Below are 15,233 nucleotides of genomic sequence, written 5' to 3'. Positions count from 1 at the left end.
TAACCTCTTTTGTGAATTAACTTGATATATAAATCTTTTTAACCCAATATAATACGGTCCCAATTAAAATATGATAGCCCAACAGAAAAACTAAATTGGATCTCGGCCCAATCATCAAAATAAGAAACTCTCGGCCCGTACTCAAATCCCATAACATAACCGATCCTCAATTAGGTTTAAAGGATAACACGAATTAGGTTTCCTCTGCAGATTCCTTTCGTTCCAACAAAATTCAGAAACAAGAGCAAGTCGTCGATGGTGGATCGAGGTTTACAGAGGCCTTCGATGATGCTGGGTAACCGGATCATAAACAGATTAGCATCAATCACTCTTCTTCATCGTTATCAGGTTCATAGTATCATCATCCCTCATCAATCGATCACTTAATCAATCAATCAAATGATTCAAGTAAGTATTCGATTCATTAATTAATCTTTTAATTTCTCCATCTCTTTATATGTACTCTGTATCTTTTTAATTGAATCGAGTAGAAATAGGAATAAATGCTTTTGAATAGCGAAGAAGAAACAGGAACACAGTTGCAGCAAGTGTGAGGGTTTGAAGATAATAGTTATTGTTTGGTCTCGAGTTTAACTTAGTAGAACAAATACGTACAGCTGTAATTTCGTGAATGTTTGGTTCGTAACAGAAAAACAGAAAAGAAGCAGGTGGGGTGTTCTGTTTATGGTGGATTCAGATGATGGCCGATGATGATCAGGGTCTGAAGGTTATAGTGGTCGTTGGTTCTTGATGGTGGTGATGTCGATAACAACACAGCAATAGCAGTATAACGGTAGTAATTAACAGAATTTATTGATATCCTTAATGATGGTGTTACAGTGGTTTTTCCTTGGGCTTTATTTCTTTATGAACTGCAGTTTGGGTATATGTAATATGATTGAATACAATCAATTTGATCATAATTTATTTGTATTGTGATTGGAAGTCGACATTTAACAACTTGGAGACAGGAACTGTTCGAACGATAAATAAAAAGTAATAGAGCATCAAGATTGATTACAAAGTCTAACTGCTTTTGTAGTCTTGTGTTTATTTTGGGAATCAATTTGTACTACTTCAGACAAAAAGCAAAAATTTACCTATTGATTGAGAATGTTTGAAAACTGTTTGCGTAATATTTATATGAACCATATTTTATATCTTCATCTATCTGTATTTGCTGAAATTCATATATGTATATGTATATGAATAACTGATTATATTTCAGTATTTATATATCTGCATTTATATATTTATTTGTATTCCTCTTATGTTTATATATTTATATTTATAAATTATTGTTAATCTTTTAATAAATAGGATAATAATGATACTCTTGATACTTTAACTAATAGTATTACAAGTATAATAAAAATATTATTACTAATCATAAAAATGAATTTTAGTAATATTCTTAATAATGATAATAATTAATTTTGTGTTATTTTCTAGTAATTGTAATAATACTAATAATAATAGTTTATAATTTTCAATTATATTGATAATACTGATATTAATCACAATAACTAAAATTATCATTTCACTATTAGTCATATTAGTAATGATGTTAACAATGACAACAATAGCATCAATAATAATGATACTATAACAAATCAATATATCAAATTTTGTATTATAATCTTTATCATTTATAGAACTACTACTGATATTAATAGTATTGATAATATAACAACTATAATTTTATTTATTAATTATGTAATAATTATATTATATATGATATGATAATATTTATTGAATATTCAACATTTATATTTTTCATATGTTTTTCAATATAATAGTTATAAATAGAATTCATATATATATTCATATATAGATTTATATCATATATATATATATATTTACAACACTTGTTCGTGAATCGTCGGAAATGGTCGAAGGTCAATTGAATATATAAAACAGTTCAAAATTTTTGAGACTCAACCTAACAGACTTTTCTTATCGTGTCGGAATAATATAAAGATAAAGTTTAAATTTGGTCGGAAATTCTCGGGTCGTCACAGGATCCATCTTGTATAATCAGGGAAATGATTTTTGATATGAATTAGATTATAAGACTTAGATTTGGTATTCTTCAACACATAATTTACATATGTATATATAATACCAAAATCCCATAAATTACGAAGGAATCTTTGAAAAAATGTCAGGCATGTTTACAGTAACAGATATGCTAAAGATTTGAATTCTTCTATACACTATCTATGCAATAAATGCAGGAAAACGTGTCTAGACTTAAGATGATAAGCAGGTAATTTTCGACAAAAATGATAAGCAAAACTTTTGATATGCAGACACGGTCGAAGTCCAGACTCACTAATGCATCTTAATAACTATCAGTTAGACACACTAATGCAAGACCTGGTTCGCTAAGACCACTGCTCTGATACCAACTGAAATTCCCCTTTCATATCGATTATAAACGTTACATAATAATTGATTTCATTGCGAGGTATTTGACCTCTAAATGATACATTTTACAAACATTGCATTCGTTTTTAAAAGACAAACTTTCATTACATCGAAAGTTGACAGGCATGCATACCATTTCATAATATCCAAAATATAAATGACCAAATCTGTTATTTACTTAATAATAATCTTTATTGAACTCAACAATCTTGAATGCAACGTCTTTTGAAATATGCCATGAATGACTCCAAGTAATATCTTTAAAATGAGCAAATGCACAGCGGAAGATTTCTTTCAATCCTGAGAATAAACATGCTTTCAAGTGTCAACCAAGAGGTTGGTGAGTTCATTAGTTTATCGTAATCAATCATTTCCATAATTTTAATAGACCACAAGGTTCCATATTTCAATTTCTCATAAACATCATGCATGCATATAGCCATCTGCATAAAAATCATTCATATGGATTGAACACCTGGTAACCGACATTAACCATAATGCATAGAATATCCCCACAGACATCGATGTCTGTATAATAATAATCTCTAAGTACTAAACCCGTCCATAGACATGAATGGGGGTTGTTAGGCCCAATAGATCTATCTTTAGCATTCGCGTCAATTAGGGGCCATTTCCCTAATTCTTAGATTACCAGACTTGAAGGGCGATATTCGATTTCGATAATCCAACCATAGAATGTAATTTCGATTACTTGTGTCTATTTCGTAAAACATTTATAAAAGCAGCGCATGTATTCTCAGTTCCAAAAATATATATTGCAAAAACATTTAAAAATGGAGCAAATGAAACTCACAATACTGTATTTCGTAGTAAAAATACAAATGACGGTATTGAACAAGTGCAAGGTTGGCCTCGGATTCACGAACCTATATTAATTATATATATTTATATGTTGGTCAATATCTGTCTAACAATTTAGGTCAAGTCGTAGTGTATCACAATCCTAATGCTCGAGACCGATATGCAAAAGTCAACAAAAGTCAACTTGACCCAAAATGACTTCTAAAATCTATACATGTTTATTATATAACTTAAATATAGTTGTCTTATATATTTAAATATATTTATTAGATTTTATTAAACTAAATAATACAAGTCATTTATTAATAAATAACAATTTATATTAAAATTTACATATGATAAAAATATACTTTTATATATCTCAAGTAGTAAAATTTATAAAGTTCACTCAATATCATAAAAATATAGTGGTATGTATTATTAATGTAATTGTATCACATATTTATTTGATAAAATAATATTGATGATAATAATAATGAGTAAAACTTGTATTATTTTGTAATAATAATAATAATTATTATTATTCTACTAATAATAATAATAATAATAATAATAATAATAATAATAATAATAATAATAATAATAATAACAATATTTATTTACTAATTAATTATAATAAAATAATAATTCTAATCATGATAATTTTACTAATAACGATACTTTTTAATATTAACTTTTATAAAATAATAATTCTATTAAAAATGATAATTTTTAATAATAATACTAAAATAATAATAATAATAATAATATTTTACAATAATAATGATATTTCTATTAGAATGATAATTTTGATAAAATGATAGTTTTAATTTTAACGATACTTTTAATAATAATAATAATAATGATAATAATAAAAATGATATTTTTATCTAAATCATAATCTTAACAATATTTTAACTGAATCATGATACTTATACTCATTATTTCCTAATCGACTTGTTTAATAGCTTTTAGTCCTCTTTTATATCGTATTCATAATAATGATAATAATAGTAATCATAATAATTAGATGATACTAATATTAGTTTTAATGATAATGAAACTAATAAGTATTATAATAATATTAATGATAATACTAATAATAATTATAATAATAATAATAATATTATTATTATTATTAATAATAATATTAATAATAATATTAATGGTAATAACGATAGTAATAACAATAATAATACTTATATTAATAACGATAATGATATTAATAATAATAATAATAATAATAATAATAATTAAATAATAATAATAATAACGACGATAAAAACGACGATAGTAATAATAATAATCATTTTAATAATAATAATACTACTAAAATTAATAATAAATCAGTTGACAATATCTTTTAATCCGTTCATCGAAACCATATGCTTTCTAAATGAAAAGTTATTAATTTTTCGCCAGCTTTCCAACGACATGCATATCATATACCTTATCTTAGTAGCATATGTATTAAATTCATGATTTATCATAAACTATTTAACGACGAAACTTAAGCATACAAAACATACATAATCATACATACTCGAGCACTAGTCAGAGATACACTATTAATATATAAAAGATATGATATGAATGCTCACGTATCAATATTGTGATTCAATATTGCAGGAAAGTACGTAGACGTAACGAAAATGATAAACGTTAGGTTGACCTCACGAGCAATACCCTCGAATAATACCCATAACCTCCATAGCTATAACCCATAATTTCCTTAGTTCTATCCCGTTTGAAAACTTATTTTGAAATCGCCTGAACATAACTCCGTCGTAGTATTTTATGTATACTAATAATATCTTGAAATAATACTGAGTAGATATATATATGTAAATCGATTGAGAGAGTTTAGAGAAATATATTTTTAAGTTTCTATGAAATAATGAAACCTATTGAATTCTATTTATAATAGATTTTTGAATTATTAAAGTGAATTATTAAAGTATGAAGTATTAAAGTATGAATTATTAAAGTATGAATTATTAAAGTAAATTATTAAAGTATGAATTATTAAAGTGAATTATTAAAGTTAAAGTAAAGTAAAAGTAAAGTAAAGGTAAAGTTAAAGTATAGTAAAAGTATAAAACTATGTACGTATAATACGCGTAAAAATATATATAATATTAATTTAAATCGTTATATATATTTAATAAAATAAAATATAAATATCGTTATCTTTATCATACTGGTTAAGTAATGAGTTGTCAAAAGTGGTTCTAGATATTTATAAAAGTTATATACGTTTTAATAATAAAGTTCTTTTTAAACTGAAAACGTTTTTGTACGTTTGAAACTAAATCAAATAAATATGATAATTTTGTTTTTCAAAACTAAATATATTTAAGAATCATTTTGTTAAAAGGTTAAAATAATGGAAATCGTTATATCATAAAACATTTTTAGAAAAGTAGAATTATATTTATTCATAATAGGTTTCAAGTTTTTAAATTACAGTCTGTTGGTGAAGCATGGGATAAAGTCCAAAGGTTAAATAAACGTATGAAATTATCTTAATGTAAAATGTCAATTTATTTAACTTGTCGATATCTATTTTCTAAGTTATCTATATTCCCTAATTTCACTTTCTTCTTAACTAATATGAAAACTAAATTGTTATTTTATCAAAAGTAACTAGGGAATTATGTTAAAGCATGCATTGAAAATCAAACAGAAATTTCCACTAACTTTTGTCTAACACTCGTTAATTGACATCTTGTTCTCACTTGTAGATCACTTTACCAATTTTTTCGAATATCGTTAAAAAGGAATGATTTCTCAAATCAATGTGGACCTCGTAACAGAGACCCGTAACAAATTCATCATGTATCTGATAATTCAATCATTTGATATTATCTTTTAATTCCGTCGATAAATATATTAAACAATATATTGAAACAAATACGTTCATGTAAAGTATTATACATCCAATACTTTGTTAACATCTTCAATTAATATTTATATATATAATAATATATGCACATCCAGTTATATATATATTGTTCGTGAATCGTCGAGCACGGTCAAAGGGTAATTGTTTACATGAATATAATTCCAAAATTTTCGAGACTCAACATTACAGACTTTGCTTATCGTGTCAGAAACATATAAAGATTAAGTTTAAATTTGGTCGAAAATTTCCGGGTTGTCACAAAATTAAGCTCTAAATTTAGAATATTCAACTCCCACATGATAACAGAACTAAGGTTGTGTTTGTTTGAGTCTGAACAGGACCATTCAGATCTGACCACTGAATCGGTCAGTGTTCAGTGTGTTTGTTATGTCCCTCTGAATGAAAAGCAGGCTCTGAACAAAATCTGAACGGTTCCCCTCCTGAGATATCTCTAAACGATTCAGATCCCTATTTTTCCCTTAAATGCCCTTTATTTCTCATTTGTTTTTCCATTTCCTCCCTCTTCACAGCCATGTTTTTCCATCGATTAATTTTCTTTCTCCAGGTACTTTTTCTTAACCCTAAAAAATCTTCTACTTTAAAACCCTAATATTTATTTAATTTTCTTCTATCATGTATATCTATTTATCATAATTGTGCAGTTCGTATGATTCTACTGATTTTTTTACAATATACGTGGTATCAATTTGAGTATTTTGTTCCATTGATTATATTGATGATGACAATTGTTTATATGGTTTTATATGATTTAAGTGCTATTGTGGTATCATAATTTTGTTTTTCTTCATATGCTTCTATCGTTGTACTCTGTTGTACTACCTTTCTTCATCCCTTTTTATTATTTGTGGATGGACCTGATATCTCCATCAGCGATGACATTATATGTTTCATTGATCATTGATTTTATATGATATTATGTTTCCTTCATATTTATTCATAAAAAAGGTTAGTTACTTCAGTAATAAGGGATATCCCTTCTTCAAATATGATGATTTCAGGCTCACAATATTGTTATTTTGCATATATTCTTATATATAAATTATCTTCTTTATTTTTTTTTTAACATTATTTGTATAATCATGAACCAGATTTTTTATAGGTTGTAAATGGATTAGGAGGATGAAATGGTGCTCATACTCATTATATGTTGGTATTGGATGGTAAATGATTTACAAAATAATCTGGTTCAAAAAAAAATAACACATTCAGCAATCATACACAAGGTTAAAATGGTAATTTTAATTCATTCAGAGCTTTGATTCAGAACTCTTATCAAACAGTAGTTTTTTGTTCAGAATCATATTGATTCAGAGCTTCTGAACCATTCAGGACTCTGAACCATTCAGTGCTAAACCATTCAGTTTTATCAAACGCACCCTAAGAGAAACATCAACAAACCTTTAAGTGTATTAAATGTGGTTCCATCAATCAAACAAACTCATGATTCCATCAAATAAAAAATTGATAACATATAATCAAACAAAATTGAATGTAAAAGTTAACTACAAACCTGGTTGAATCGAATAATCGTTATTAAGTTGAGTGTATTAAGAATATTTAACTCCCACATGATAACACAACTAAGAGATACATCAATAAAACTTTGAGTGTATTAAGTGTGGTTCTATCAATCAAACAAAATCGTGGTCCATCAAATAAAAACTGATAACATATAATCAAACAAAATTGAATGTAAAAGTTAACAACAAACCGGGCTGGATCGAGTAATCGTATTTGCAAGGCTAGATGGTATAATTAAATTGAGTGTAAAAAAGAAAAACATGGTTGTTGAACAATAAAATATGCAAAAGAATAAATTATAACGTATAAGAGTTTTTAGCTTTTATTTAAGAGAGATCAATTTTTCTTTTTATAAAAGATGTCATATTATTTTTTAATTAGATTAATATAAAATAATGACATCATCATTATCAAAATTTAAAAGGTAATTAGTTAAATGATTACAATGAATAATGATTACGTTATCAGTTTAGAGCTTTATATAAATATATAGATAGATAATGAATAATGTAATTGTAACATTTTATAAGAGTAAAAAAATTATACAATGAAATCGTAAATTATTTATCAGAAAAAGTTTAATTTAAAGAGAATCTTAAACGTAACTAATGTTAAATTTAAGTATAACATATTTAACTTTTAAAATTTTGTTCAATTAATTGTAAAGTATACATATTTATTTTATAAATATTGTTATGATATAAATGTTGTTCATGACAAGAGTTAGTTATATATATAATTATTAATTTTTATTTATATAATACTTAAACGTTGCCTTTAAAAGTACGTTTATCATTAATTAGCCTTAAGTTAATATGCATTTACCTATTAAATATATAGTTACAGACACATAAATGAAAAGTTCATCAAAACACAGGGTTGTATAGGTAACATGTAATCGGGATAACCTTCTGAAGTTTCGAGTCAAAAAGCAAAGCCCTTTTCGTTTCTTCGGCTCCAAGGAGCGATAAGTCAAAAAGCAAGCCAGTTTATTTTCTTTGGCTCCGATGAGTGATGCCTCTGTTATTTGACGTTGTATTGTATATTGTGTGTATATAATAAATTAAAATATTAAATATACAATAATTACCATATATACCTTATACCATGGATGTTCATATTTCCACTTATAATTTTGATATATCCTTTTTAACATGTTTCACAAATAAGTATTTTATGCATCATATTGAGTGGATTTATCAAAATAATAAGTTATATATCACTTCCCTTATACCATAATAACTTAGTAACCTAACAAAAACACGATAATTTATAAGCATTTTTATTAACTAAACACCTTGACTACAAAAGATTGTTATTAATTATCTAATTCAAGAGAGCACATAAGCAAGCAAGTATATATACTAAATTGTACTCATCATAGTAGAGCATATCCATACATATAATGACGAGCATAAATATGGTACGTAAACGTTGCACATGAGTACGTCTTTCTAACTTGTATTTTACTCACCCCTAATATTTTATTTATTCGCTATCCTCATAACCCAATGTGGTTTTCCTTTTATTAACATAAGACATCCAAAACCTATTCCAAGTACGATCCCACATACAAATCCCAAAACAACAGATTCCCATGTAAAACCTTTAAAGAATGTCGAATCTTCTTGTGTCGGTGACAATGTTGGAGTTCGTGGTACTTCATTTTCTTGACGTTTTTTGGACAAAGGAGGTCCATATAACGCGGGGTTTCCTTGGTATGAATCTGTTCCATATGTATCGAATTGTCCCCCTTGAGGAATTTTCCCTGATAGTTGATTGTTTGAAACGTTGAAGACGGCCATAAATGTTAGCAAGGTAAGTTCTTGAGGAATTTTTCCTGTGAGCTTATTAGATGATAGATCTAACGACTCAAGCTTTGTCAAGTTTCTAAACGTTTTGGGGATTGTTCCAGTGAGATGATTATGAGATAAGTTCAAATAACGAAGAGAGTTAAGCATTCGAAGATTACTTGGCATCTCCCCTTCAAATTTGTTGTTAGAAACATCAATAGATGTCAACAAAGTAAGTTCATCTCCAAACCTTTTATTATAAGCTCCACACTATCATCATATATTCCATCTCTACCCATATACTCTGGCGCTCGTTCTTCTCCATCAATATCCATCATCCCTTTAAAATTTTCAAAATACTTCTACGGTAAATGACCAGTAAACAAGTTTCCAGAGATGTCACGTATTCGTAATTTAGGAAACAACGGAAGTTGGCTACTTAAAGTCTCAATTACTCCTTGAAACTTATTAGATCTTAAAACTAGAACTTGTAGTTGTGGAAGAGTTTCAAGCCATTGTGGAAACATGTCGCTTATCGTGTTCTTTCCAAGATCTAGAAATTGTAAACGATTACAATTCATTAGGCTTCTTGGTACATGGCCTTGCAACTGATTGTTGTAGAGGTTTAGACTAGTCAATTTACTAACGTTCAAGAAACAATCAGGGATCATACCGCCAATGTTATTATCTGACACATGAAAAACTCTTAACGAACTTGAATTGCAAAGCGAAAAAGGGATTTGTCCCTCCAATGTATTATTCTTAACTGAATATACAGTTAAGTTAATCGGTGCTTCTGGAAGGGTTCCTTGAAACATGTTGTCATCAAGGTTTATAAATACAAGTGATGTTAAATTTTTTATAGATTTAGGAATTGGACCCAAAAGACGATTTCTTGCAAGATATAACTGAATCAAACCACTTGCATTTCCAATTTCCGGGAATATAGCACCCGAGAAGAAATTATCGCTCGCTGTAAACGTCTCGATTAACTCACCAACTCGTGGTAATGGACCAGAGAACATGTTGTTATCAACCGAAAGTCTTTTGATAGAATGTAAATTGATATCTTGGCGAAACGTACCACTTAAATAATTTGAGGACAAGTACACTCTATCGAGCCGAGTAAAGTTTTTGAAGGAACTAGGGATCGAACCATTTAAAAGATTAGAACCGATCTGAAGGTCCATTAGATCGTATGCGCCAACAAGTTCCGAAGGAATTGTTCCAGAAAGCTTGTTATCGTAAAGATAAAAGAAATACATACGCGTTAAATTTCCTAACGTAGATGGGATTTCACCAGTAAGATTATTAGACGAAAGGTCAAGGTTTTCGAACTTTGTTGATAACATTCCGATTTCTTTAGGGATATGTCCAGTTAGGTTGTTTTGAAAAAGGTAAAGGTGAGCCAAGTTGGTCAAGTTGTCTATACTTTTTGGGATATATCCAGTAAGGTAATTTGAGTGCAAATATAGTAATTCTAGAAATTGTAACCTTCCTATTTCGAACAGGATCAAACCTGAGAAATCGTTAAAAGACAAGTTGATAATTTTAAGTTGAGAGAGGTTAGATATGTTGGATGGAATAGGCCCAAAAAGTGAATTATTATCATGACCTAGATGTTGAAGGTTTTGAAATGATTCGAAATTAAAATCGCGGAGAGTACCTTTTAAGCTAAGACTTGAAAGAGAGATATCGGTCACGGATAGGCTGCTGTTACTACAAGTGATTCCGATCCAGCTTTCGCAAGAGTTGTTTCTAGCCCATGATACAAGAACCGATTGGCTTCGAATATCAAGATTTGCTTTCCATTTTAAAGGAGCTGATGCTTCTTTTCGTGCTAGTAAAATGCTGACTTTTTTAGGAATTGATATCAATATTAAGAACATGATGAGGATATTGAGGAATAGAAAATTTGTTGAGCTCATGTTATTCTAGCCAATGGATAAATAAGCAGGTATGGTGATGTACTGATGGATTAGCTAGAAATATCTTAATTTGGTATTATATACTAGTACGTATATTAATATTAATTATACAAGTTCTAGATGACCCCTGGTTTACGGATAGAATATTAGTTAGCAGCATAAATGGGGTTGCAAATTTGTAAGAAGTTTGGTTGTCATTAAGTCCATGCTAGTGCATGACCTGAAATTGGTTGCCTGTGCTTTATTTAGTCAATCAGCCAATCATCTCAGAGCCTCAGATTACTTTATTGTTCTTTGTCAAGATAATAATAATATTCATAGACTAGCTCGTTGTACCTTTATATATGTTAAACCTAATGATCTTGGATAACATATACTAGATCTATTGAGTAGAAATAAAAAAAGAACGAGTTTTAACTGGATAGTATCGACTTTTGGGATCGAATTAATCAAACTTAATGATGTTGTAATAGATTAGATTAATCTTGAAGTTGTTATTCGTAATGGAATGTTATGGAACCAAAAACGTAAAAGGAGAATATGGCTAGGGTTGTTAGGAATTCATGGCTCAACAAGACAAGTGATTTACACTAATCATTAATTCACGGACGATAAAAAAACACAAAAATCATAAATAAATGCATAAACGACACATGAAGTTTACGTGGTTATATCCCGACTCCAAAACACTGACAAGAGCCGGTCCACGAGCGCAAACCAAAGAATTTCTATCATTAGTTCCGTGCACATTGGTTACATGTACATAGAGAAGTACCATGATCACGATCAAATTCCAGCTCGCCCAACCACGTTTCGCGACCGTGAGACGTACCCTTCCGATCGCGATGATTCAACTCCAAACCAACCTGTGTTATGTCAACGGCTCCAAGGAGCGATGGGTCAAAAAGCAAGCCAGTTTATTTTCTTTGGCTCCGGTGAGTGATGCCTCTGTTATTTGACATTGTATTGTATTGTATTGTATTGTAAGAAGAACGAATTCTTAGGTATGTTTGATTTTTGACCTCCCAATTTTTATTGGATTAATAACTGGTGTTACATGACTAAATCAAACTAGTGCTTCTTAGTTTTGGCCTTTGGGTGTAATCCTTATCGCAAAACTAAAACACGTACCAAATTTCCTTTTTCATCTCATCAATAGATAATGGTTGATCAAAAAAAAAAAAAAAAAAAAAAAAAAGATTTCCTCACATGAAAGTTGATTTTTTTTGTTAAAATAGTAATTTTTTTTATCCATGTTGCAAAAATAGAAAAAAAGGAAATTTAGTTGCAAAAATGGTAAAACCGAAGTTTGGAACTTCGGTTTTGCCACTTCCGAAGTTTCAAACTTCGGTTTTGGGTGGTCTATCAGCAGAAACCCTAATACGAAGTTTGGAACTTCGGTTTTGCAGAAAAACAGTAAAACCGAAGTTTGAAACTTCGGTTTTGCAGTATGCATCATCAATCTCAATTATGGACTGAAACATGCATCCCTAGTCACAATTATAGACTGAAACCTGCTAACCTATCATGTCAAAATCTGATTTATCATCTTTTTTCATTTATTTATATCACCATTATCATGGACTCAAACACAAACATCACCAAGAACACAATTCAAGCATTTTAAAGTCAGTTTCAAACACCAACAACACAATTCAAACTAATCTTAATCAGTTTCATACATCAACAATTACAAAAATGTCTATAATTCGTCCATTCATGGTCCATTTTCTTTGGGGGGACCAAATTTCATTCCAAAATGGTTGGCTTACTGGTGATAACACAACGATTAGAAGGAGTTTTGTGTTGAACACCAAGGTTAACTGTATGCAGTTAAACCAAATGGCGTATAATTATGTATGTAGCGACCCGACAAAATCGCTATTGACGTCGCCGTCTACTTAGGTCCCGTTACGTGGTCATAAGTCTTTAAAATGACGTTTAACCAAAATATGTCGCATTCATTTCAAATGTAAAGATGTTTCAAGTTTACAAAAGTAGTTCAACGACTAGTTACATTACAACGTTTAACGTACAAATGAAACCTATGCGACTCAATTTAAAAGTAAGTCAAAAGACGCTCCATGTATGCATGTATACTCGACATCCAAGCAAGTATCAAAAAGAGTGAGCGAAAGCATGTAACACATATCGTTCAATGACCTGAGAAAAACATAGAAATCTGTCAACGAAAACGTTGGTGAAATCATAGGTTTAAGTAAGTAAGTGAGTAAGTAAGTAAGTCGAACTACAAGATTTGCAACGTTGAAATAATAGTAATACATTCTAAAAGTTGATATCACGAGCACCCAATTATCAAGGCTTAACTTCTCTTTTACCCCATACACAATAGTGTTAGAACATACACTGTTTCTCGAAAATATATTTCATTCGCTTAACGGTAGCGAACCGTCCGAATGAGGGTTTGTCAAACCCATATGGCCATACAACATAAGTTCTCGCTTACACCCGATAAGTGTAACTAATGATAATCGAATTGAGGATTTTTGTTCTAACTCGTACGTAGAATGTTTGTTTTCGTACTTGTGTTCACTTTGTAAATCGAAACGTTTATGTTTTCTCATCCCAAATGTAAGTTTAAAAGAGTAAAAGTGGGACTATGATCTCACCTTGAGTGCACGAGTAAATAAAGTACTTCATAAAGTAACGTGTGCAAGAACGAGTGTTAGTCTTGACCTAAACAAGTAGGTTGTATCAATAACGATAAATACAGTTGGTCAAAGTTGTTCAATTAGTCCTATGGCTCGTTACGACTCGATTATATAGCATGCGAATCAAATTGTCAAGTTTCATGCAAGATATAAGTATAAACGCAAGTTGGAACGATTGCATAAGAGTTTGGTTAAGTTTGACTAAAAGTCAAACTTGGTCAAAGGAAAAGTCAACGGGGTCGGGTCGGGTTTCCGACCATTACACATAAAAATGTAGTCATATATAAGCATCTTGGCAAAATTTCATGTTAAACGGAGTTGCGAGTAAGCGGGAACGAAATTGCAAAAATCAAAAATTGACTTTGGTCAGGGAGAATCTCGCGACCGCGAGTCTAAACCTCGCGACCGCGAAGTGGCCTTTTTCAGCATCTGGTGACCGCAAGCCCAAACTTGTGATCGCGAAGTGGGTATTTTCAGGAGCTGTTTGCTGAATTTGTTATATGCACGAACCAAACTTCAATCTAACATAAATCATGAACCGAAAACATCCAAAACAAGTATCTTATTTTGGTTGGAAAGGTAATTTAACGAGGAATACAACTAAACACATTTCATCAAACAAAAACATCATTTTTAATAACCGAAATCTTGCCGAATGATCATTATTTAACGTTTCAAGCTCAAAAAATGCAAATGGTAATTCGGGAATCCAATTTACACATACGATATGCCGTTTCGAAGGTAATTAAACATACATTGCAACTAAATACTTATAAACAACATTAACAAGCATTCAATGCATCAAAAGTTCATTTTAAGTCTATCAAACCCTAACCAAAAATCATAAAATCAACAATCATGCTAACGAAGTTTTTCCAAATCAACCTACATATCAAAACGAAGCTAACGATGCTAGTAACACATTTAATACATGAACTTTAACATTTAAATAACACTAAAGCATCCAAAACTCAAGATTAAACACACCCATTTCAAGTTTATGCAAAACAACAAGATCGAGCAAATAAATCACATATTCATGTTAGACTCGAGCCATAGACACTAATTAACACACTTTTAAATTAAAAACATCAAGATCAAGAAATTTAGTGTTTTTAGAAAGTTATCCAAAATAGATGTAATTGGTATGGAATTGAAGAGG

The 15,233-nt window shown here is 29.6% G+C and overlaps 1 pseudogene; it reads right to left on the bottom strand.

Moving 5' to 3' along the window:
• Window positions 1-9,162: 9,162 nt before the first annotated feature.
• LOC139843087 (receptor-like protein 6) lies at window positions 9,163-11,399 on the bottom strand (annotated as a pseudogene).
• Between the last annotated feature and the right edge of the window lie 3,834 nt (window positions 11,400-15,233).

This window comes from Rutidosis leptorrhynchoides, chromosome 4 (assembly GCF_046630445.1).
Source record: "Rutidosis leptorrhynchoides isolate AG116_Rl617_1_P2 chromosome 4, CSIRO_AGI_Rlap_v1, whole genome shotgun sequence".
Lineage (NCBI taxonomy): Eukaryota > Viridiplantae > Streptophyta > Magnoliopsida > Asterales > Asteraceae > Rutidosis > Rutidosis leptorrhynchoides.
The sequence above is the reverse complement of the archived record's forward strand: the minus strand, read 5'-3'. Positions and strand labels throughout refer to the sequence as shown.